The sequence below is a fragment of the Bos grunniens genome, chromosome X (assembly GCF_055505025.1).
Source record: "Bos grunniens cultivar Pamir isolate PY7600 chromosome X, Bosgru_T2T1.0, whole genome shotgun sequence".
NCBI lineage: Eukaryota > Metazoa > Chordata > Mammalia > Artiodactyla > Bovidae > Bos > Bos grunniens.
In genome coordinates, this window is record NC_141194.1 from 47,123,020 (window position 1) to 47,147,213 (window position 24,194).

Here is a 24,194-nt window from a genome sequence, read left to right on the forward strand (position 1 = left end):
GGAGGAGAAGGGGACAACAGAGGATGAAACTGCTGGATGGCATCACTGACTCGATGGACGTGGGTCTGAGTGAACTCCGGGAGTTGGTGATGGACAGGGAGGCCTGACGTGCTGCGATTCATGGGGTCGCAAAGAGTCGGACACGACTGAGCGACTGATCTGAACTGAACTGAACTGATAGAACAGGATGCTATGATCTAGGTTTTTTGAATGTTGAGTTTTAAGCCAGTTTTTTCACTCTCCTCATTCACTTTCATTGAGAGGCTCTTTAGTTCCTCTTCGCTTTCTGACATAAGGGTGGTGTCATCTGAATATCTGAGGTTATTGATATTTCTCTTGGCAATATTGATTCCAGCTTGTGCTTCATCCAGTCTGGCATTTTGCATTATGTACTCTGCATATAAGCTAAATAAGCAGGGTGACAATATACCTGCTTGACACACTTCTGGTTCCCAATTGGGAACCAGTCCATTGTTCCATGACAAGTTCTAATTGCTGCATCTCTAACCTGCATAAATGTTTTTCAGGAGGCAGGTAATGTGGACTGGTATTCCCATTTCTTGAAGAATTTTCCACAGTTTTTTATGATCCACACAGTCAAAGGCTTCAGGGTAGTCATTGAAGCAGAAGTAGATGTTTTTCTTTTCTGGAATTCTCTTGCTTTTTCTATGACCAGTGGATGTTGGCAATTTGATCTCTGGTTCCTCTGCCTTTTCTAAATCCAGCTTGTACAGCTTGAAAGTTCTTGGCTCATGTATTGTTGAAGCCTCACTTGGAAAATTTTGGGTTTTACTTTTGTAGCGTGTGAGATGAGCTCAATTGTGTGGCAGTTTGAACATTCTTTGGTATTGCCTTCTTTCAGATTAGAATGAAAACTGACCTTTAACAGTCTGGTCCTCACTGCTGAGTTTTCCAAATTTGCTGGCATATTGAGTGTGGCACTTTAACAGCATCATCTTTTAGAATATGAAATAACTCAGGTGGAATTCTATCACCTCCACTAGCTTTGTTCATAGTGATGCTTCCTGAGGCCCACTTGACTTCACACTCCAGGATGTCTGGCTCTAGTTGAGTTATCACACTATTGTGGTTATCTGGGTCATTAAGATTTTTTTTTTTTTTTTGGTATAGTTCTGTGTATTCTTGCCACCTCTTCTTGATATCTTCTGCTTCTGTTAGGTCCATACATGTCTCTCTTTTATTGTGCCCATGTTTGCATGAAATGTTCCCATGTTATCTCTAATTTTCTTAAAGACATCTCTAGTCTTTCTTTCTGTTGTTTTCCTCTATTTCTTTGCATTGATCACTGAGGGAGGCTTTCTTATCTCTCCTTGCTGTTCTTTGGAACTCTGCATTCAACTTGATATACCCTTCCTTTCCTCCTTTGCTTTAGCTTCTCTTCTTTTCACAGTTATTTGTAAGGCCACCTCAGATAACTATTTTGAATTTTTGCATTTCTTCTTTTTGAGGATGATTTTGATCACTGCCTCCTATACACTGTTATGAACTTCAATCCATAGTTCTTCAGGCACTCTATCTATAAGATTTAATCCCTTGAAACTATTTGTTGCTTACACTCTATAAATCATAAGGCATTTGATTTAGGTCATGCCTGAATGGCCTAGTGGCTTTCCCTACTTTTTTCAATTTAAGTCTGAGTTTGGCAATAAGGGAGTTCATGATCTGAGCCACAGTAAGCTCCTGGTCTTTTTTTTTTTTTTTTTTTGCTGACTGTATAGATCTCTATTTTTCAGCTGCAAGGAATATAATCAATCTGATTTTGGTATTGACCATTTGGTGATGTCCAGTGTATAGTGGTTTCTTGTGTAGTTGGAAGAATGTGTTTGCTATGACCAGTAACTCCTCTTGGCAGAACTCTATTAGTTTTGCCCTGCTTCATTTTGTACTCCAAGCCAAACTTGCCTGTTACTCCATATATCTCTTGACTTCCGCCTTTTGCATTCCAGTCCCCTATGATGAAAGTGACCTCTTTTTTGCTGTTAGTCTAGAAGGTCTTGTAGTTCTTAATAGAACCATTCACCCTCAACTTCTTCAGCATTAGTGGTTGGGGCATAGACTTGGATTACTGTGATATTGAATGGCTTGTCTTGGAAATGAACAGAGATCATTCTGTCATTTTTGAGATTGCACCCTAGTACTGTAATTCAGGGTATTTTGTTGGCTATGAGAACTACTCCATTTCTTCTAAGGGACTCTTGCCCACAGTGGTAGATATAATGGTCATCTGAATTAAATTCACCCATTCCAATCCATTTTATTTCACTGATTCCTAAAATGTTGATGTTCACTCTTGCCATCTCTTGTTTGACTACTTCCAATTTACCTTGATTCATGGACCTAACATTCCATGTTCCTAGGCAATATTGTTCTTTACAGCACTGGACTTTACTTCCATCACCAGTCACATCCACACCTGGGTGTTGTTTTTGCTTTGGCTCAGCCTCTTAATTCTTTCTGGAGTTATTTTCCACACTTCTCCAATAATATATTGGGCAGCTACTGACCTGGCTAGTTCATCTTTCAATGTCATATCTTTTTGCCTTTTCATAGTGTTCATGGGTTTCTCAAGGCAAGAGTACTGAAATGGTTTGCCATTCTCTTCTCCAGTTGACCACATTTTGTCACTGGAATGGAAAAAAAGTAAGTTTTCATTCTAATCCTAAAGAAAGGCAATGCCAAAGAATGTTCAAACTATTGCACAATTGCACTCATCTCACATGCTAGCAAAGTAGTGCTGGGTTTAATTATCTAAATATAATTTATTATACCCCACCTCTTTGCTTCCTTGGTGGATTCTTTGAAGAGTTCATATAGCCTTAATACATTTTATAGGAATTATTTATCCTGACATTCTCTTTTCTTATATGCTCCTTTTTAGGCCTTTTAGAATCATAGTAATTCTGTGGCTGCAAGTGGACTTATTTGAAATGAAAGTCCATCCCATTTTCTCTTTGCCAAATATAACCTAATAATATATTCAACAAGTTACTTAATTGCTCTGAAACCAAGGGTTTTCTGATAAGTGAGAGGCCATCTCAGTTTTCTGAGTCATTCATTAATCAACATTTACATGGAGTTAGCACTTTTATCATTGACTAAGATGAGGGGGAAATTCCTCTAAACAGTAACCATCTGAACGGAATGTAATGTTGTATTCTAAGGACATGTTCCACTGTAAATAGGCAAACTTTGGCAGCAGCAGAGCCTGCTAATCTTATATCTTACTTTAGTGTTTCTCTAATTTTTAACCCATTAGTGTTTAAAATTTGATTTAAAATTTTACTCAATTTGTGTGATAGTGGGGTAACTTCTTGATGGTTTATTAGTAACAGGGATAAAAATTCTATTATCCCTGATAATATATAAATATATATCCCTCTTTGACAGGCAGAGAATGGAAGAAGGGGAAAGCTTGCTAGTTTGGGGGACTTTTTTTTACAGTATCTTTTCTAATCCTCCCAACACCACTGTAAAGTAAATATTGATTAAATTTTTAGATTTGAAGGTGCACAAGTTATGCAAAGTAACAACGCTAGTTAATTTGGATAATTTTCTCCCCAATTAAAGAGTTTATTATGTTTATTAATTACATATTAATACATTATTTTATTCAGTCAACAAATATATGTATAAAAGAATAAGGAATACAGTTAAATATGTTCCAAATATTTGATGAAGTATTGCATAATGGTTAAAGAGTACCATTTTTGAAGTCATATAAATCTGAGATTAAAGCTGTGATAGGGAAATATTTTAAAACTACTATGGGTTGCCATGCCCTCCTCCAGGGAATCTTCCCAACCCAGGGATCGAACCCATGTCTCCTGCATCTCCTGAATCGCAAGTGGATTCGTTACCTCTGAGCTACCTGGGGAAGCCCAAGACAGTATGGTACTGACAAAAAGACAGAATATAGATCAATGGAAAAAAAAGAAAGCCCAGAGGTAAATCCACGCACCTATGGACACCTTATTTTTGACAAAGGAGGCAAGAATACACAATGGATAAAAGACAATCTCTTTAACAAGTGATGCTGGGAAAACTGGTCAACCACTTGTAAAAGAATGAAACCACAACACTTTCTAACACCACACACAAAAATAAACTCAAAATGGATTAAAGATCTAAATGTAAGACCAGAAACTATAAAACTCCTAGAGGAGAATATAGGCACAACACTCTCCGACATAAATCACAGCAAGATCCTCTATGACCCACCTCCCAGAATATTGGAAATAAAAGCAAAATTAAACAAATGGGACCTAATTAAAATTAAAAGTGTCTGCACAACAAAGGAAACTATAAGCAAGGTGAAAAGACAGCCTTCAGAATGGGAGAAAATAATAGCAAATGAAGCAACTGACAAAGGACTATCTCAAAAATATACAAGCAACTCCTGAAGCTCAATTCCAGAAAAATAAACGACCCAATCAAAAAATGGGCCAAAGAACTAAACAGACATTTCTCCAAAGAAGACATACAGATGGCTAACAAACACATGAAAAGATGCTCAACATCACTCATCTTCATAGAAACGCAAATCAAAACCACAATGAGGTACCATTTCATGCCAGTCAGAATGGCTGCAATCCAAAAGTCTACAAGCAATAAATTCTGGAGAGGGTGTAGAGAAAAGGGAACCCTCTTACACTGTTGGTGGGAATGCAAACTAGTACAGCCACTATGGAGAACAGTGTGGAGATTCCTTAAAAAACCAGAAATAGAACTACCTTGTGACCCGGCAATCCCACTGCTGGGCATACACACTGAGGAAACCAGAATTGAAAGAGACACGTGTGCCCCAATGTTCATCGCAGCACTGTTTATAATAGCCAGGACATGGAAGCAACCTAGATGTCCATCAGCAGATGAATGGATAAGAAAGCCATGGTACATATACACAATGGAGTATTCCTCAGCCATTAAAAAGAATACATGTGAATCAGTTCTAATGAGGTGGATGAAACTGGAGCCTATTATACAGAGTGAAGTAAGCCAGAAAGAAAAACACCAATACAGTATCAGTTCAGCATATATATGGAATTTAGAAAGATTGTAAGGATAACCCTGTATGCGAGACAGCAAAAGAGACACAGATGTATAGAGCAGTCTTTTGGACTCTGTGGGAGAGGGAGAGGGTGGGATGATTTTGGAGAATGGCATTGAAACATGTATAATATCATATATGAAACCAATCACCAGTCCAGGTTCGATACAGGATACAGAATGCTTGGGGCTGGTGCACTGGGATGACCCAGAGGGATGGTATGGGGAGGGAGGTGGGAGGGGGGGTTCAGGATGGGGAACACGTGTACACCCATGGCGGATTTATGTTGATGTATGGCAAAACCAATACAATATTGTAAAGTAATTAGCCTCCAACTAAAATAAATAAATTTAAATTTAAAAAAAAGGAAAAAGAAAACTACTATTGGATCACAGAATAAGGATGGTTATCTGTACCTCATAAGGATAATAAAACTCTCATAGAGAAAGTCCATATTACCTTAGACTTAAATGATTAGTAGGGCTTCCCTGGTGGCTCAGGGACAAACAAACTTCCTGCCAACACAAGATGTGGGTTCAATCCCCGGGTTGGGAAGATACCCTGGAGAAGGAAATGGCAACCCACTCCAGTATTCTTCCATGGGAAATCCTATGGACAGAGGATCCTGGCCAGCTATAGTCCATGAAGCCAAAGAGTATTACACAACTTATTAAATAAACAACAACAACAACAAGGCATATAAAAAGCATCCTAGGTAGAGTATGCAGCATGAGAAAAGGTCTCAAGTTTTAAAAAAAAGCACGAGTAAAACAGGTCTTCTGGAGAAACACACTAAGAAAATGTGGGTTTCTGTAAAATTGAAAAAAAAATAATTGTGCTGAGACATATTTTATGGTCTAAAAGAAGAATAAATAAATACTAATATCAGAATATTAGGAATTTTAATATGTAGCCAATCTGAGTAACAGCAAATTCTGGGATAAATGCCAGAAAGTGGGAACTTGAAATGTAATAGAAATTAGCACAAGTGTAAAATGCCCATTCATAATAAATTTTCACATTAAAAATCTATTTTGGTTACTTTGAATTTGCATTTCTCTCTTTACTGTAATATATTTACTGTAATATTATAAATATAAATTTAAAATATTATATTAGTTTCAAATGCACAACACACCATTTTTTACATACATAAAATATACTCAATTTAAACTTATGAAATGTTGACTATATTCTGTATAATGTGCAATTTCATCTTTATAACCCAAGCAAAATGGCTGTCTGAGGAGGCCTTACAAATAGCTGTGAAAAGAAGAGAAGTGAAAAGCAAAGGAGAAAAGTAAAGATATAGGCATCTGAATGCAGAGTTCCAAAGAACAGCAAGGAGAGATAAGAAAGACTTCCTCAGCGAGCAATGCAAAGAAATAGAGGAAAACAACAGAATGGCAAAGACTAGAGATCTCTTCAAGAAAATTAGAGATACCAAGGGAACATTTCATTCAAAGATGGGCACAATAAAGGACAGAAATGGTATGGACCTAACAGAAGCAGAGGATATTAAAAAGAGGTGGCAAGAATGCACAGAACTGTACCAAAAAGATCTTCATGACCAAGATAATCACGATGGTGGGATCACTCACCTAGAGCCTGACATCCTGGAATGGGAAGTCAAGTGGGCCTTAGAAAACATCACTATGAACAAAAATAGTGGAGGTTATGGAATTCCAGTTGAGCTATTCCAAATCCTGGAAGATGATGCTGTGAAAGTGCTGCACTCACTATGCCAGGAAATTTGGAAAACTCAGCAGTGGCCACAGAACTGGAAAAAGTCCGTTTTCATTCCAATCCCAAAGAAAGGCAATGCCAAAGAATGCTCAAACTACCGCACAATTGCACTCATCTCACACGCTAGTAAAGTAATGCTCAAAATTCTCCAAGCCAGGCTTCAGCAATATGTGAACCGTGAACTTCCAGATGTTCAAGCTGGTTTTAGAAAAGGCAGAGGAATCAGAGATCAAATTGGCAACATCTGCTGGATCATCGAAAAAACAAGAGAGCTCCAGAAAAACATCTATTTCTGCTTTATTGACTATGCCAAAGCCTTTGGCTCTGTGGATCACAATAAACTGGAAAATTCTGAAAGAGATGGGAGTATCAGAGCACCTGACATGCCTCTTGAGAAACCTATATGCAGGTCAGGAAGCAACCGTTAGAACTGGACATGGAACAACAGACTGGTTCCAAATAGGAAAAGGAGAAGGTCAAGGCTGTATATTGTCACCCTGCTTATTTAACTTATATGCAGAGTACATCATGAGAAACGCTGGGCTGGAAGAAGCACAAGCTGGAATCAAGATTGCTGTGAGAAATATCAATAACCTCACATATGCAGATGACACCTCCCTTATGGCAGAAAGTGAAGAGGAACTAAAGAGCCTCTTGATGAAAATGAAGGAGAGTGAAAACGTTGGCTTAAAGCTCAACATTCAGGAAACTGAGATCATGGCATCTGGTCCCATCACTTCATGGCAAATAGATGGAGAAACAGTGGAAACAGTGTCAGATTTTATTTTTGGGGGCTCCAAAATAACTGCAGATGGTGATTGCAGCCATGAAATTAAAAGATGCTTACTCTTTGGAAGAAAAGTTATGACCAACCTAGATAGCATATTCAAAAGCAGAGACATTACTTTGCCAACAAAGATCCATTTAGTCAAGGCTATGGTTTTACCAGTGGTCATGTATGGATGCGAGAGTTGGACTGTGAAGAAAGCTGAGCTCTGGAGAATTGATGTTTTTGAACTGTGGTTTTGGAACAGACTCTTGAGAATCCCTTGGATTGCAAGGAGATCCAACCATTCCATTATAAAGGAAGGCAGTCCTGGATGTTCTTTGGAAGGACTGATGCTGAAGCTGAAACTCCAATACTTTGGCTACCTCATGCAAAGAGTTTACTTATTGGAAAAGACACTGATGCTGGGAGGGATTGGGGGCAGGAGGAGAAGGGGACGACAGAGGATGAGATGGCTGGATGGCATCACCCAGTCGATGGACATGAGTTTGAGTGAACTCCAGGAGTTGGTGATGGACAGGGAGGCCTGGCATGCTGTGATTCATGTGGTTGCAAAGAGTTGGACACGACTGAGTGACTGAACTGAACTGAGCTGATTGTATATCTAGTAATTTGTACCTCTTAATTCCCTTCCACTAATTTTCCCTTCCCCTGAAGCATCTCCTCTCTGGTAATGACTAGTTTTGTATCTGAATCTGTGAGTCTGTTTATGTTTTATTATATTCTTTCATTTGTTTTATTTTTTACATTCCAAATATAATTGAAAACATAAGGTATTTAACTATCTCAGTATCTATCTCAGTCAGACTTCAAAGCATAATACCCTCCAGGTCCACTCATATTGTTGCAAGTGGAAAAAATTCATTCTTTTTGTGGTGAAATATTCCATTCATACATATAATATTGCATTGTATATGTATACCACATATCCATGATCCATTCATCTGTTGATGAGCACTGAGTTTGGTCCCATATTTTGGCTATTGTAAGTAACACTGCTATGAACATTGGAGTGCATACATCTTTTTGAATTAGTATTTTCATTTTCTTCAGATAAATACACAGATGTGGAATTTTTGGATCATGAATGTTGTATACTAAGTTGCTTCAGGTGTGTCCAATTCTTTGTGACCCCTTAGAATGCAGCCCATCAGGCTCCTGTGTCCATGGGTATTCTCCAAGCAAGAATACTGGAGTTGGTTTTCATGACCTCCTGCATTTGATGGATTATATGATAGTTCTATTTTCAGTTGCTATTGTTTTTTTGAGAAACCTCCCTACAACTCTCCAATTTACATTCCCATAAGCAGAGCACAAGGGGTTCCTTTTCTCCATATCCTCACCAACACTTGTAACTAATGGACTTTGATAGTCACCTTAATATGTATGAAGTGATATCTTATTGTTACATTGATTAGCATTTCTCTGATAATTAGTTATTTGAGCATCCTTTCATGTGTATATTGGCCATCTGTATGTCAATTAAAAAAAAATACTATCCAGGTCCTCAGCCCATTTTTAAAAAAATTTGATTGTTTTTTAAAAATACTGAGCTTATGAGTCCCTTATATATATCTGGATATTAACTTCTTTTTGAACTATCATTTGCAAATATCTTTTTCCATTCAGAAGGTTTTGTTGGTATTTCCTTCACTGTGAAAAATGTTTTGAGTTTGGATGGGTCCCATTGTCTATTTTTTTTTTTCTTTTGATTCTTTTGTCTGAGGAGACAGGTTCAAAAAATTGCTAAGATCATTGTCAAAGAGCATATTGTCAATGTTTTGTCTGTGAGTATTATGATTTCCAGTTTTAAATTCATGTCTGAAATTCATTTTGAGTTTATTTTTGTGTATAGTGTGAGAAAATATTCTAATTTCATTATTTTACATGCAGTTGTTCTGTTTTCCCAGCACCACTTATTGAATAGGCTGTCTTTTCTGCATTGTATATTTTTGCCTCCTCTGTCATGGATTAATTGACCATGTTTGTGGACTCTCTATTCTCTTTCATGACTCTATATGTCTGTTTTTGCACCAATACCATACTGTTTTGATTACTGTAGCTTTGTAATGTAGTCTGAAGTCAGGGAGCTTGATACCTCCAGCTTTTTCTTTTCCCTTAAGACTGTTTTGTTCAGGGTCTTTTCTGGTTCAATAAATTTTTTAAATTATTTTTTATTCTTCTGTGAGAAATGTCATAGGTATTTTGAAAGTGACTGCAATAATTCCCTAGATTGCTCTGTGTAGTAAGGATATTTTGCCAATAGTAATTCTTCCAATCCAGGATTATGGAATACATTTCCATATGTTTATATCATCCTCAATTTCCTTCACCAATGTCAGAGTTTGTAGATATTGGTCTTTCATCTCCTTGGTTAAATGTATTCCTAGGTGTTTTATTTTTGAATCAATTGTAAATTAGATTGTTTTCTTCATTTGTCCTCCTGATAGTTTATTATTAATATATAGAAATGCGTGGGACTTCCAAGGTTGTGCTAGTGGTAAAGAGTCTGCCTGCCAATGCAAGAGATGAAAGAGATGTGGGTTCAATCCCTGGGTTGGGAAGATTCCCTGGAGTAGGAAATTACAACCCATTGCAGTATTTTTGCTTGGAAAAATTCCATGGACAGAGATGCCTAGCGTGCTACAGTTTATAGAGGTGCAAAGAGTCATAAACAACTAAGTATGTGCACTGCAAAAGTGTTCTGTATATTAATCTTATATCCTGAAACTTTAATAGATTCATTTCTTAGCTGTAATAGTTTTTAGTAGAACCCTTAGGGTTTTCTATATATAGTACCATGTCACTTTCAAACAGTGACAGTCTTACTTCTTCTCTTCCAATTTAGATGCTTTTTATGAACTTGGGCAAACATCAGGAGATGGAGAGAGACAGGGGAGCTTGGCGTGCTGCAGTGCATGGGGTTGCAAAGAGTCAGACACAACTTTGTGACTGAACAACAACAACACTTACTTTGCTTGTTTGATTGCCTGCAATGCACAAGAACTGGGTTCAATCCCTGGGTATATACCCTCCCTCTTGAACCTTTATTATGTTGAGGTAGCATCCCTTTGTGCCCATTTTCTGGGGAGATTTTATCATAAGTAGATGTTGAATTTTATCAAAATCTTTTTTTTTTTTTTTGTATATATTGAGATGATCTTTTGGTTTCTATCCTTCATATTTTTAGTGTGTTGTATCACACTGATTGATTTGTGGTTACTAAAAAATCCTTTCCTCCCTGGGATAAATCCCATTTGATCATGGTGTATGAGCCTTTTCATGTATTGTTGGAATCAGCTTGCTAGTGTTTTGTTGAGGGCTTTTGAATCTATGGTCATCAGTGACATATGCCCATAAATTTTTTGTGGTGTCTTTGGTTTTGGTATCAGGGTGATAGTGGCCTCAGTACGAGTTCAGAAGTGTTCCTCTGCAATTTTTTGGAATACCTTCACAAGGATGCATGTTAATTTTTCATTAAATGCTTGATAGAATTCACCTGTGAAGCCATTGTGTCCTGGACTTTTGTTTGCTGGGAGTTTTTAAGTCACAGGTTTCATTAATTTCAGTATTTGAAATTGGTCTGTTCATATTTTCTGTTTCTTCCTGTTTCAGTCTTGGGAAATTATACTTTTCTAAGAATTCATCCATTTCTTCTGGGTTGTCATTTTATTGCCATATGATTCCTTATAGTAGTCTCTTATGCACCTTTGTGTTTCTGTGGTTTCAGTTGTAGCTTTTTTTCACTTCTAATTTTATTGATTTGGGCCCCTCAATTTTTTTCTTGGTGAGTCTGTCTAAAGTTTTGTCAAACTTGCTTACGTTTTCAAAGAAGCATCTTTTATTTTCATTGATCTTTTCTATTGTTTTCCTCATCTCTATTTCATTTATTTCTGCTCTGGTATTTATACTTTATTTCCTTCTACTAACTTTATGTTTTGCTTGTTCTTCTTTCTCTAGTTTCTTTTGGAATAAGGGTAGGTGATTTATTTGGAATTGTTCTTGTTTCCTGAGTTAAGTTTTATCTCTATAAACTTCCTTCTTAAAACTGGTCTTGCTAAATCCCACAGGATTTGGAGTGTAGTGGCTTTATTTTCATTTGCCTCTAGGTATTTATTCATGTTCTCTTTGATTTATTCAGTGATCCATTGGTTGTTTAGTAGCATATTGTTTAGCAATCACATGTTTGTATTTTTATGTTTTTTTTTTTTCTTCTGGCTTACAGAGTTTCTGCTGAAAAATCAGCTTATATACTTCTAAAGATTCACTTTAATGTTCTTTGTTGCTTTTCCCTTGCTGGTTTTAATATTTTATTCTTTGTCTTTAATTTCTGTCAGTTTGATTACTATCTGTCTTGGTGTGTTCCTCCTTGGTTTAATCCTGTATGGGACTCTGTACTTCCTGGACTTGACTGAGTGTTTCTTTTCCCATGTTAGAAAAGTTTTCAGGTATTATGTCTTCAAATATTTCTCAGGTATATTATGTCCCTCTTTTTCTCCTAGGAACCCCAGAATGCAAGTGTTAATTTTGTTTGACATTCTTTTTATTCTTCTTTATTTTTTTTTTCCATGTCAGTGATTTCCACCACAATCCTTCACTCTTTGATTGATTCTTCTGCTTTATTTATTCCACCATTTATTTCTTCTATTAAGTTTATTTTTCATTTTAGTTATTGCGTTTTTCAACTCTGGTTGTTCTTTATATGTTCTATCCCTTTGCTAAAGCAGACCCCTTTGTTCTGTCCCTTCTTCTCTGTATATTACAGAGAGAAAGATTCAAACACCATAATCAAATTGAATTTATCCAAGAGATACAAGGACTCTTCAATATACACAAATAATCAGTGTGATGAACCACATTAACCAATCAAAGAAAAAAAATACGATCATGTCAATAGATGCAGGAAAAAGTTTGTTTTATTTTGTTTTTACAAAAGTCAACACCCATTTAAGTTAAAAACTCTCCAGAAAGTGGGCATAGAAAGACAAATAAAATGTTTAAAAAAGAAGTAACATACTTCAACATAATAGAGGCCATATACAACAAACCTACAGCTAACCTCATACTCAATGATGAAATTTGAAAAAGATTCCTTTAAGGTCAGGGGCAAGACAAGGCTGTCTACTTTCACCACTTTAATTCAACATTGTTTTGGGAATCCTCACCATAGCAATCAGAGATTCAGAAAAAAATCAAAAGCTATCCAAGTTGGAAAATAAAAAGTAAAAATGTCACTTTCTATGGATGATATGAAAGTATACATATAAAATGCTTAAGATGCTACCAGAAAAGTACTAGAGCTCATCAATGAAATTGGTAAAGTTGCAGATAATAAAATTAATACACAGAAATCACTTTCATTCTTATACACTATCAATGATATATCAGGAAAAGAAATTAAGGAAATAATGCCATTTATCATGGCAGCAAAACAATAAAATACCTAGGAATAAACCTACCTAATGAGAGAGAAGACCTGTACTCCAAAAACTATAAGATGTTGATTAAATAAATAGAAGATGAACCATGTGGGAAAATATCCCATGTTCTTAGATTGGAAGAATCAATATTGTGAAAATTGCTCTACAAACCCAGTCAGTCTACATATTCAATGCAATCCCTATCAAGTTGCCAATGGCATGTCTTACAGAACCAGAAAAAAATTCTTAAAACTTGTATGGAGACATAATAGACACCAAAAAGCAAAAGCAATCTTGAGCAAGAAAAAGAGGGCTAATGGAATTAAGCTCCCTGACTTCAGGCTATAATACAAAGCTATTGTCTCAAAATAGTATGGTACTGGCACAAAAATAAAAATATAAATCAATGGAACAAAACTGAAAGACCAGAAATAAATCCATGCACCTATAGTCAATTAAAGGGGTTAAGACTATACAAAGGAGAAAGGAGTCTCTTCAATAAATTGTCCTGGGAAAACTGGACAACTGTATGTAAAGAGTAAAAATAGAACATTTTTTAATACCATACACAAAATTACACTCAAACTGGATTAAAGACTTAAATATGAGACCAGAGTGCATAAAACTCTTAGAGGAAAACGTAGGCAGAAAACTTTCACAGAAATACTTTTTTCAGTCTGTCTCCCAAAGTAATGGAAATAAAAACAAAAATAAGCAAATTGGACATAATTAAACTCAAAACCTTTTGCACAGCAAAGGATACCACAAATAAAGTTAAAAGACAATTCATAATATGGAAGAAAATATTTGCAAATCATGTGGCCGACAGGGGACTAATCTCCAAAATTTACAAATGGCTCATATAGCTTAGTACCATCAAAACAAACAACTCAATCAGGAAATGTATACCTGCGGCTGATTCATGTTGATGTATGGCAAAAACCATCACAATATCATAAGTTAATTATCCTCCAATTAAAATTAATTTAAAAATTAATTAAAATAAAAGAAAACAAAATGGGCAGACAACCTAAACAGACATTTCTCCAAAGAAGACATACAGATGGTTAACAATCACATGAAAAGATGCCCAATATTGCTCATTATCAGAGAAATGCAAATGAAAACTACAATGAGGTGTCAGCTGACACCAATCAGAGTGGTCAGTATTAACAACAACAACAAAAAAAAAAACTTACAAATAATAAATGCTAGAGAGGATGTTGAGGAAAGGGGACACCACTGCACTTTTCTAAGTGTAGAAAACTGGTATAGCCACTATGGAGAACAGTGTGGAGATTTCTTAACAAACTAAGAATAAAACTATCATATGACCCAGAAATCCCACTACTGGGCATATACCCTGAGATTCAAAATTCAAAAAGAAACTTGCATCCCAATGTTCACACAGCACTATTTACAATAGCCAGGACATGGCAGCAGCCTAGATGTCCACTGACAGAAAAAGAAGATGTGGTGCATATACACAATGGAATACTACTCAGTCATAAAAAGGAACAAATTAGAGTTAGTTGTACTGAGGTGGATGAGCCTAGAGACTGTTATACAGAGTGAAGTAAGAAAGAGAAAAACAAATGCCATTCACACACACACACACACACACATATATATATATATATATGGAATCCAGAAAAATAGTACTGATGAACTTATTTACAGAAAACAAATGGAGATGCAGATGTAGAGAATGGACTTGTGGACATAGCTGGGGAAGTAGAAGCTAGAAGAAATTGAGAAAGTAGTATTGGCATATAAATAAACACTGCTGCTGCTGCTGTTGCTGCTAAATCGCTTCAGTCATGTCCGACTCTGTGCAACCCCACAGACGGCAACCCATCAGGCTCCCCCATCCCTGGGATTCTACAGGCAAGAACACTGGAGTGGGTTGCCATTTCCTTCTCCAATGCATGAAAGTGAAAGTGAAGTCGCACAGTCATGTCCAACTCTTAGCGACCCCATGAACTGCAGCCCACCAAGCTCCTCCATCTATGGGATTTTCCAGGCAAGAATACTGGAGTGGGGTGCCATTGCCTTCTCTAAATAAACACTATCATGTGTTAAATAGATAAGTAGCAGGAAGCTGCTGTATAACACAGGGACCCCAGTCTGGCACTCTGTGATGACCCAGAGGGATGGAATCAGAGGGAGAGGGAGACTGAAGAGGGAGGGGATATACATATATAATTATGACAGATTCATGTTGATGTACAGCAGAGACCACCACATAATTGTGTAGCAATTACCCACCAAAAAGAAAAAAAGAGCAGAAAATCTAAATAGATATTTCTCCAAAAAGACAAACAGATGGTCATGAGACACATGAATAGATGCTTAATATCACTATTAGAGAATTGTGAATCAAAATTAAAATAGTTATAACCTCTCAGCAGTCAGAATGGCCATAATCAAAATGTCTGCAAGCAATACATGTTGAAGAGAGTGTGAAGAAAAGGGAACCTTCAGATACTGTCAGTGGGACAGCAACTATGGAGCACAGTTTGTAGATTCCTTAAAAAAACTAAAAATAAAATTAACATATGATCCTGCAATCCTGCAGCTGAGAATCTATCAAGAGAAAACAATAATTTGGAAAGATATGTGCACTTCAGTTTTCATTTCAGTGCTATTTAAAATAGCCAAGACATGGAAGCAACCTAAATGTTCATCAACAGAAGAATGGATATAGATGTTTTACATATATATGACAGAATCTAATCCAGTCATCAGTTCAGTTCAGTCACTCAGTCCTGTCCGACTCTTTGCGACCCTATGAATCACAGCACGCCAGGCCTCCCTGTCCATCACCAACTCCTGGAGTTCACTCAGACTCATGTCCATCGAATCAGTGATGCCATCCAGCCATCTCATCCTCTGTCGTCCCCTTCTTCTCCTTCCCCCAGTCCCTTCCAGCATCAGAGTCTTTTCCAGTGAGTCAACTCTTCACATGAGGTGGCCAAAGTACTGGAGTTTCAGCGTCAGCATCATTCCTTCCAAAGAAATCCTAGGGCTGATCTCCTTCAGAATGGACTGGTTGGATCTCCTTGCAGCCCAAGGGACTCTCAAGAGTCTTCTCCAACATCACAGTTCAAAAGCATCAATTCTTTGGTGCTCAGCTTTCTTCACAGTCCAACTCTCACATCCATACACGACCATTGGAAAAACCATAGCGTTGACTCGACGGACCTTTGTTGGCAAAGTAATGTCTCTCTTTTGAATATTCTATCTAGGTTGGTCATAACTTTTCTTCCAAGGAGTAAGTGTCTTTTAATTTCATGGCTGTAATCACCATCTGCAGTTATTTTGGAGCCCAAAAATATAAAGTCTGACACTGTTTCCACTGTTTCCTCATCTATTTGCCATGAAGTGTTGGGACCAGATGCCATGATCTTTGTTTTCTGAATGTTGAGCTTTAAGCCAACATATTCACTCTCCTCTTTCACTTTCGTCAAGAGGTTTTTTAGTTCCTCTTCACTTTCTGCCATAAGGGTGGTGTCATCTGCACATCTGAGGTTATTGATATTTCTCGCGGCAATCTTGGTTCCAGCTTGTGTTTCTTCCAGCCCAGTGTTTCTCATCTTGTCCAACTCTTTGTGACCCTATGGACTGTAGCCCACCAGGCTCCTCTCCACCATTGATATTCTCCAGGGAAGAATACTGGAGTGGGTTGCCATGCCCTCCTCCAGGAGATCTTCCTAACTCAGGGACTGAACCCAGGTCTCCTGCATTGCAGGCAGATTCTTTACCATCTGAGCCACCAGGGAAGCCCAAGAATACAGGAGGGGATAGCATACCGGTTCTCTATGGGATCTTCTGACCCAGAAATTGAACAGTGGTCTTCTGCATTGCAGAAAGACTCTTCACCAGCTGAGCTACCAGTGAAGCCCAGATACATGAATATGTATAGCTTAATCACTTTATTTTACAACTGAAACTAAGAAAACATTTTTAGTCAACTATACTCCAATATAAAATTTAAAAAAATACAAAACAAATAAATTGATTTTTAGTAGCAAGAGATTTAAAATGGAGTCCTATGTTTAATTACAGAACATGTTTAATTACAGACCATGATGAACTGTATTTGACAATTTTTTTCTGCACTAATATCAGCCTCTCCAGTCTGCACCTCTACGACAGAGGATAAAAATATAGTAAATGTTTGGCACAGTGCCCTGAAGTAGTTAAAGATAGAGAGCAAAACAAAAGCATATAGGCATTTGTAGGATAACATATTAATTGTGCTTCAAGTGATAACACTGAAAAATTAATGCATGTGATTGGTGTATTGAAACAAAAAGGTTTTTCTTGCAGTTTATAAGACATCTTTTGTGTAATGCATCGTTCATGAATTTATATATGAACACACAACCCCTGATTTAAGGACTTTGATAATGTATACCCTTTTTAAATTTTCAGACAGTATTTTTCTTTCTTATTTTATGCATTCAGTACTGAGCTCCTCATGAAATAAATTATTATAAATTGCTATGAAAGGGAAGGATAGTAAAATACTTTTTAAGGAAAAAAGTACATTGAACATTCTTTAAGATAGATCATATGCTCAGTCAAAAATCAAGTCTCAATAGATTTCAGAGGATAAAAATTATATCAAACATTTTTTTCTAACACAATAGTATACTAGGAATCAATTATCACTAGGCTTCCTTCATGGTTTAGAGGTAAATAATCCTCCTGACAATGGAAGAGACAGAGCTTCATTCGCTAGGTCAGAGAGATCCCCTGGAGAAGAAAATGGAAACTGACTCCAGTATTCTTGCCTGGGAAATCCTATGGATAGAGGGTCCTGGTGGTCTACAGTCCATGGGGTCACAGAAGATTCAGACATGACTCAGCAACTAAACAACAAGAATCAATTACAGGAAGAAAATTAAAAAAACACACAAACATGTGGAAAATAAAAAACATACTAGTAAGAAACCAATTGGTCAACAAAGAAATCAAAGAAGAAATATAAATAGACCTCAAGACAAATAAAAAAAAAACATATATTTTCCAAGATTTGGGGGATATGGCAAAAGTAGTTTTAAAAGGGCAGTTTATAATGATGCAAGCCTATTTCAAGGAAAAAAGAACAGTCTCAAATAAACAACCTAACTTACCATCTAATAACTTAGAATAAAAAGAACAAAGACCAAATCTGAGATGAATTAAATTAAATAGATATCAAAAAATAAAAAAACAAATAAATAAAAAACAATAAAATATTCCCATGAAACCAAGAGCTTGTTTTTCAAAAATACGTACACCTGTGGCTGATTCATGTCCATGTATGGCAAAAACCATCACAATATTGTAAAGTAATTAACCTTCAATTAAAATAAATTGATCAATTTTTTTAAATTAAAAAAGTAATAATAAAAATATAAAAAATTTATAAGCCTTTAGCCAGACTCATCAAGAAAAAAGAGAGAGGTCCAAAGAAGACAAAATAGAAATAAAGAGGAAAAATAACAACCAATATCACAGAGCTACAAAAAGTCTTAAATGAATACTATGTCAAAAAGATATGAAATGGAAAGGTGAGCACCCCAGGTCAGTAGGTGTCCAATAAGCTACTGGGGAAGAGCAGATAACTAGCTCCAGAGAGAATGAAGAGGCTGAGCCAAAGCTGAAAGGACAGTTTTGATTATGTCTGGTTGTAAAAGTAAACTCTGATGCTACAAAGAACAATACTGAATAGGAACCTGGAATGCTAGCCTCATGGATCAAGGTATGTTGGATGTCAAACAGGAAATGGTAAGATTGAACATCAACATGTTAGAAATCAGTGAAATAAAGTGGACAGGAATAGGCACTTTTAATTCAAATAACAATTATTATCTACTACTGTGGGCAAGAATTCCTTAGAAGGAATGCAGTAGCCCTCACAGTGAACAAGAGTCTGATATGCAGAAAGTGCAACCAAGCATGGCTGCACTATCAAAAATGACAGAATAATCTCAGTTTGTGTCCAAAGAAAGCCATTCAACATCACAGTAATCTGAGTATATGCCCCAACTACTGATGGCACAGAAACTGATATTGACCAGTTCTAGGAAGACCTACAACACTTTCTATAACAAACACCAAAAAAGTTGTCCTTTTAATCACAGGAGACTGGAATGCAAGAGTAGGAAGTCAAGAGGTACCTGGAGTAATAGGCAAGTTTGGTCTTGAAGTACAAAATGAAGTAGGACAAACGCTAACAGAGTTTTGCCAAGAGAATGCACTGGTCATAGCAAACACCCTATTTCAACAACACAAGAGACCACTCTACACATGGACATCACCAGATGGTTGATACTGAAATCAGATTGACTGTATTCTTTGCAGCTGAAGATGGAGAAACTCTATACAGTCAGCAAAAGCAAGATCTGAAGTTGCCTGTGGCTCAGATCATCAGCTCTTTATTGCAAAATTCAGGCTAAAATTGAAGAAAATATAGAAAACCACTAAACCATTCAGGTATGACCTAAATCATGTCCCTTATGATTATACAGTGGAAGTGACAAATATATTTAAGGGATTAGATCTGGTAGACAGAGACCCTGAATAACTTTGGACAGAGGTTCATAACATTGTATAGGAGGCGGTGGCCAAAACTCTCCCCAAGAAAAAAAGAAATGCAAAAAGGCAAAATTATTGTCTGAGGAGGCTTTCCAAATAGCTTAGAAAAGAAGAGAAGTAAAAGGGAAAGGAGAAAGGGAAAGATACACCCAACTGAATGCAGAGATCAACAGAATGGCAAGGAGAGATAAGAAAGCCTTCTTAAGTGACCAATGCAAAGAAATAGAGGAAAACAATAGAATAGGGAAGACTAGAGATTTCTTCAAGAAAATTAGAGACACCAAGGGAAAACTTCATCCAAAGATGGGCACAATAAAGGACAAAAACAGCAAGAACCTAATAGAAGCAGAAAAGATTAAGGAGCGGTGGCAAGATTACACAGAAGAATGGTACAGATAATGACGTAATGACCTGAATAATGACGGTGGTGTGGTCACTCACCCAGAGCCAGACTTCCTGGAGTGTGAAGTCAAGTGGGCCTTAGGAAGAATTACTATGAACACAGCTAGTGGAGGTGATGGAATTCCAGTTAAGCTATTTCAAATCCTAAAAGATGATCCTGTGAAAGTGCTGCACTCAATATGCCAGCAAATCTGGAAAATTCAGCAGTGGCCACAGGACAGGAAAAGGTCAGTTTTCATTCCAATCCCAGAGAAAGGCAATACCAAAGAATGTTCAAATTACCAAACAACTACACTCATTTCACATGCTAGCAGAATTATGCTCAAAACCCTTCAAGCTAGGCTTCAACAGTACATGAACCAAGAACTTCCAGATATACAAGCTGGATTTACAAGAGGCAGAGCAACCAGAGTCAAATTGCCAACATCTGCTGGATCATAGCAAAAACAAGGTAACTCCATAAAAACGTCTACTTCTATTTCATTGACTATGCTAAAGCCTTCGACTGTATGAAGCACAACAAACTGTGGAAAATTCTTAAATAGATGGGAATACCCAACCACCTTACCTGACTGCTGAGAAACCTATATTCAAGACAAGAGGCAGCACTTACTACTGGTCATGGAACAACAGATGGATTTAAAATTGGGAAAGGAGCACTTCGAGGTTGTATATTGTCAACCTGCTTATTTAACTTATATGCAGAGTGCTGTGCTTTCAAACTGAAGTGTTGGAAAAGACTCTTGAAAGTCCCTTGGACTGCAAGGAGATCCAACCAGTCCATCCTAAAGGAAACAAGTCCTGAGTATTCATTGGAAGGATTGATGCTGAAGCTGAAACTCCAATACTTCGGCCACCTGATGCAAAGAACTGACTCATTGGAAAAGACCCTGATGCTGGGAAAGATTGAAGGCAGGAGGAGAACAGGACAACAGAGGATGAGATGGTTGGATGGCATCACCAACTCAATGGACATGAGTTTGAGTAAACTCTGGGAGTTGTTGATGGACAGAGTGTGTGCTGCAGTGCATGGGGTCACAAAGGGTCGGACACGACTGAGAGACTGAACTGAACTGAACACAGCTAACTTCATACTAAACAATGAAAAGCTGAAAATTTTTCCTCTAAAATTGTAAAAAGTCAAGGATGCCCATTGTCAGCACTTCTATTTAATATAGTATGGGAAGTCCTAGTCACAGCAATCAGAAAAGAAGAAGAAATAAAAAACCTCCAAATTGGAAGGGAAAAGTGAAACTGTCACTTTTTGCAGATGACATAATACTATTAATATAAATATATAGAAAACCTTGAAGTCTCCACCAAAAAAAAAAAAAAAATTTTAAAGTAACAAATATATTCAGTAAATTTACAGGATACAATATTAATATACAGAAATACATTGCTTTTCTATAAACTAATAATGAAAAAGAATTCAAGAAAGTTATGCCATTTACAATTGTATTTAAAAAGATTAAAAGCCATGGGAATAAAGTTAACCAAGGAGATTAAAGATCTACCTATACACTAAAAACACTGATAAAGGAGATTGAAGATAATAGAAATAAATGCAAAGATATTCCATGTTCATGTAATGGAAGACATTATTCATAAAATGTCCATACTACCCATAAAGTGAAGTTGCTCAGTCATGTCCGACTTTTTGCGACCCCATGGACTGTAGCCTACCAGGCTCCTCCCTCCATGGGATTCTCCAGGCAAGAGTATTGAAGTGGGTTGCCATTTCCTTCTCCAGGGGATCTTCCCTACCCAGGGATCGAAGCTGGGTCTCTTGCATTCCAGGCAGACACTTTAACCTCTGAGCTACCAGGAAATGGTCTACAAATCTAATGAAATCCCTAAGAAAATGCCCATGACATTTTTCACAGAACTAGAACAAATAATTTTAAAATTTATAGAACCACAAAAGGCCCCAAATAACCAAAACAATTTTGAGAGAAAAAAAAAAAAAAAAAAAGATGGAGGTAGCATGCTCCTTTACTTCAGACTGTATTACAAAGCTACAGTAGTTAAAATAGTATGTGCTGCACTTAGTCACTCAGTCGTGTCTGACCCTTTGTGATCCCATGGACTATAGACAGCCAGGCTCCTCTGTTCATGGGGATTCTCCAGGCAAGAATACTGAAGGGGGTTGCCATGCCATCCTCCAGGGGATCGTCCCAACCTCGGGATCGAATCCAGGTTTCCCACATTGCAGGCAGATTCTCTACCAGCTGAGCCACAAGTGAAGCCCAAGAATACTGGAGGGGGTAGCCTATCCCTTCTCCAGGGGAACTTCCCAACCCAGGAATTGAACTGGGGTCTCCTGCATTGCAGGCAGATTCTTTACCAGCTGAACTACTCTTGGGAAAAGCCAAAATAATATGATACTGACAAAAACCAGACAAATAGATCAATGGAACAGAATAGAGAGTCCAGAAATAAACCCACACACTTATGGCCAATTAATTTATGACAAGGAGGCAAGAATACACAATGGAGAAAAGACAATTTCTTCAATATATGGTGCTGAGGAAACAAGACAGCTACATGTAAAAGGATGAGATTATAATATTTTCTTACATCACATTGAAAAGTAAACTGAAAATCTTTTAAAGACCTAAACGTAACACTCATTCTCTGTGAAGAGAACCTAGACAGAACACTCTTTAATATAAACTGTAGCACTATTTTTTGAATCAGTCTTCTGAGGCAAAGAAACAAAAGGAAAAATAAACAAATGGTTCCTATTCAAGCTTTTGCACAGTAAAGGAAACCTTTGACAAAATGAAATGTCCTGGGGTCCAGTCCCGGTTGGATCCAGGGATTCCTTCAGGAGGACGGCTTAGGCAAAAGAATAGAAAAAGGGGAGAGAAAGAGGCTTGATCTGACTGGTTTACATGGGAAACTAATAAAACCTGTGACACCAGGTTTGCTCTGACCACGGAGGCCACAGGCGCCCTCTCGAATCGCAAAAGGTGCCCCACCTTAGGCACCTTCTCAAGTGGGTCTTAGAAGCCCAGGCAAGTAAGTTGTCTCAGAGAGCCCCCACGCTCCAAGTCAGTCATCCTGAAGGAAGAACAGAGGAGAAAAGGAGAGAAAAGGAAGTAAGAAAGAACGACACAGGGAGACCAAGCCTGATGAGTAAGGCCCATAGCTTTATTTTCAAAGGGAGCTTATATACCTTAAGTTGTGCATAGAGGATAATAGGGGGTGTGAAATCATGCAAAGTCAGCAGTATTAGATCCTTATCGAGGCCAGGCTTTCTTTCCTGCAAACTTATCGTATACAAATGGTTTAGGTGATTTACATCATCTTCTGGCCAGAAGGCCTGTTAACATTTTATGACTCTGATAAAGGTTTGTCAACCATAAGACTTATTTTCTCTAAGAGTAATTATTTTAAAGTTTGGCGCCATCCTCCGAAGGTGTTAGATAAAGTTGCATTCCTATAGGGCAGAGGTGCAGTGGGTTTACAACAAGGAAAGAATTTATTACCTTAAGAGTCTAAAGTTGTGTATATGTACCACAGCTTTCTTATCCATTCATCTGCTGATGGACATCTAGATTGTTTCCATGTCCTGGCTATTATAAGCAGTGCTGCGATGAACATTGGGGTACACGTGTCTCTTTCCCTTCTGGTTTCCTCAGTGTGTATGCCCAGCAGTGGGATTGCTGGATCATAAGGCAGTTCTATTTCCAGTTTTTTAAGGAATCTCCACACTGTTCTCCATAGTGGCTGTACTAGTTTGCATTCCCACCAACAGTGTAAGAGGGTTCCCTTTTCTCCACACCCTCTCCAGCATTTATGCCAGTCCAGGTTCAATGCACGATGCTGGATGCATGGGGCTGGTGCACTGGGACGACCCAGAGGGATGATATGGGGAGGGAGGAGGGAGGAGGGTTCAGGATGGGGAACACATGAAAAAATAATAATAATAATAATAATAATTCCCATAAGTTTTACAATAAAATATCAGAATGTTAAAAAAAAAAATTACACACTACAGTAAAAAAAAAAAAAAAAAAAAAAGAGTCTAAAGTTGTTAGCACCAAGGCCACTACTTATTTTTCTATATATCAACTATATTAATTAATATACTTCCAAGGATACAATACAGGGGATGTGGAAACTTGGCAGCAAGCATTGGCTCAACAATGAAACCTTCTACTAGTTTTATTCTAAC

General features: G+C 37.3%; 1 long non-coding RNA gene across 1 annotated transcript in view; it reads left to right on the top strand.

The window, feature by feature from the left end:
• The window catches only part of LOC147340263 (uncharacterized), a 430,014-nt gene that overhangs the window by 372,467 nt on the left and 33,353 nt on the right, over window positions 1-24,194 (top strand). The window lies entirely within an intron of this gene.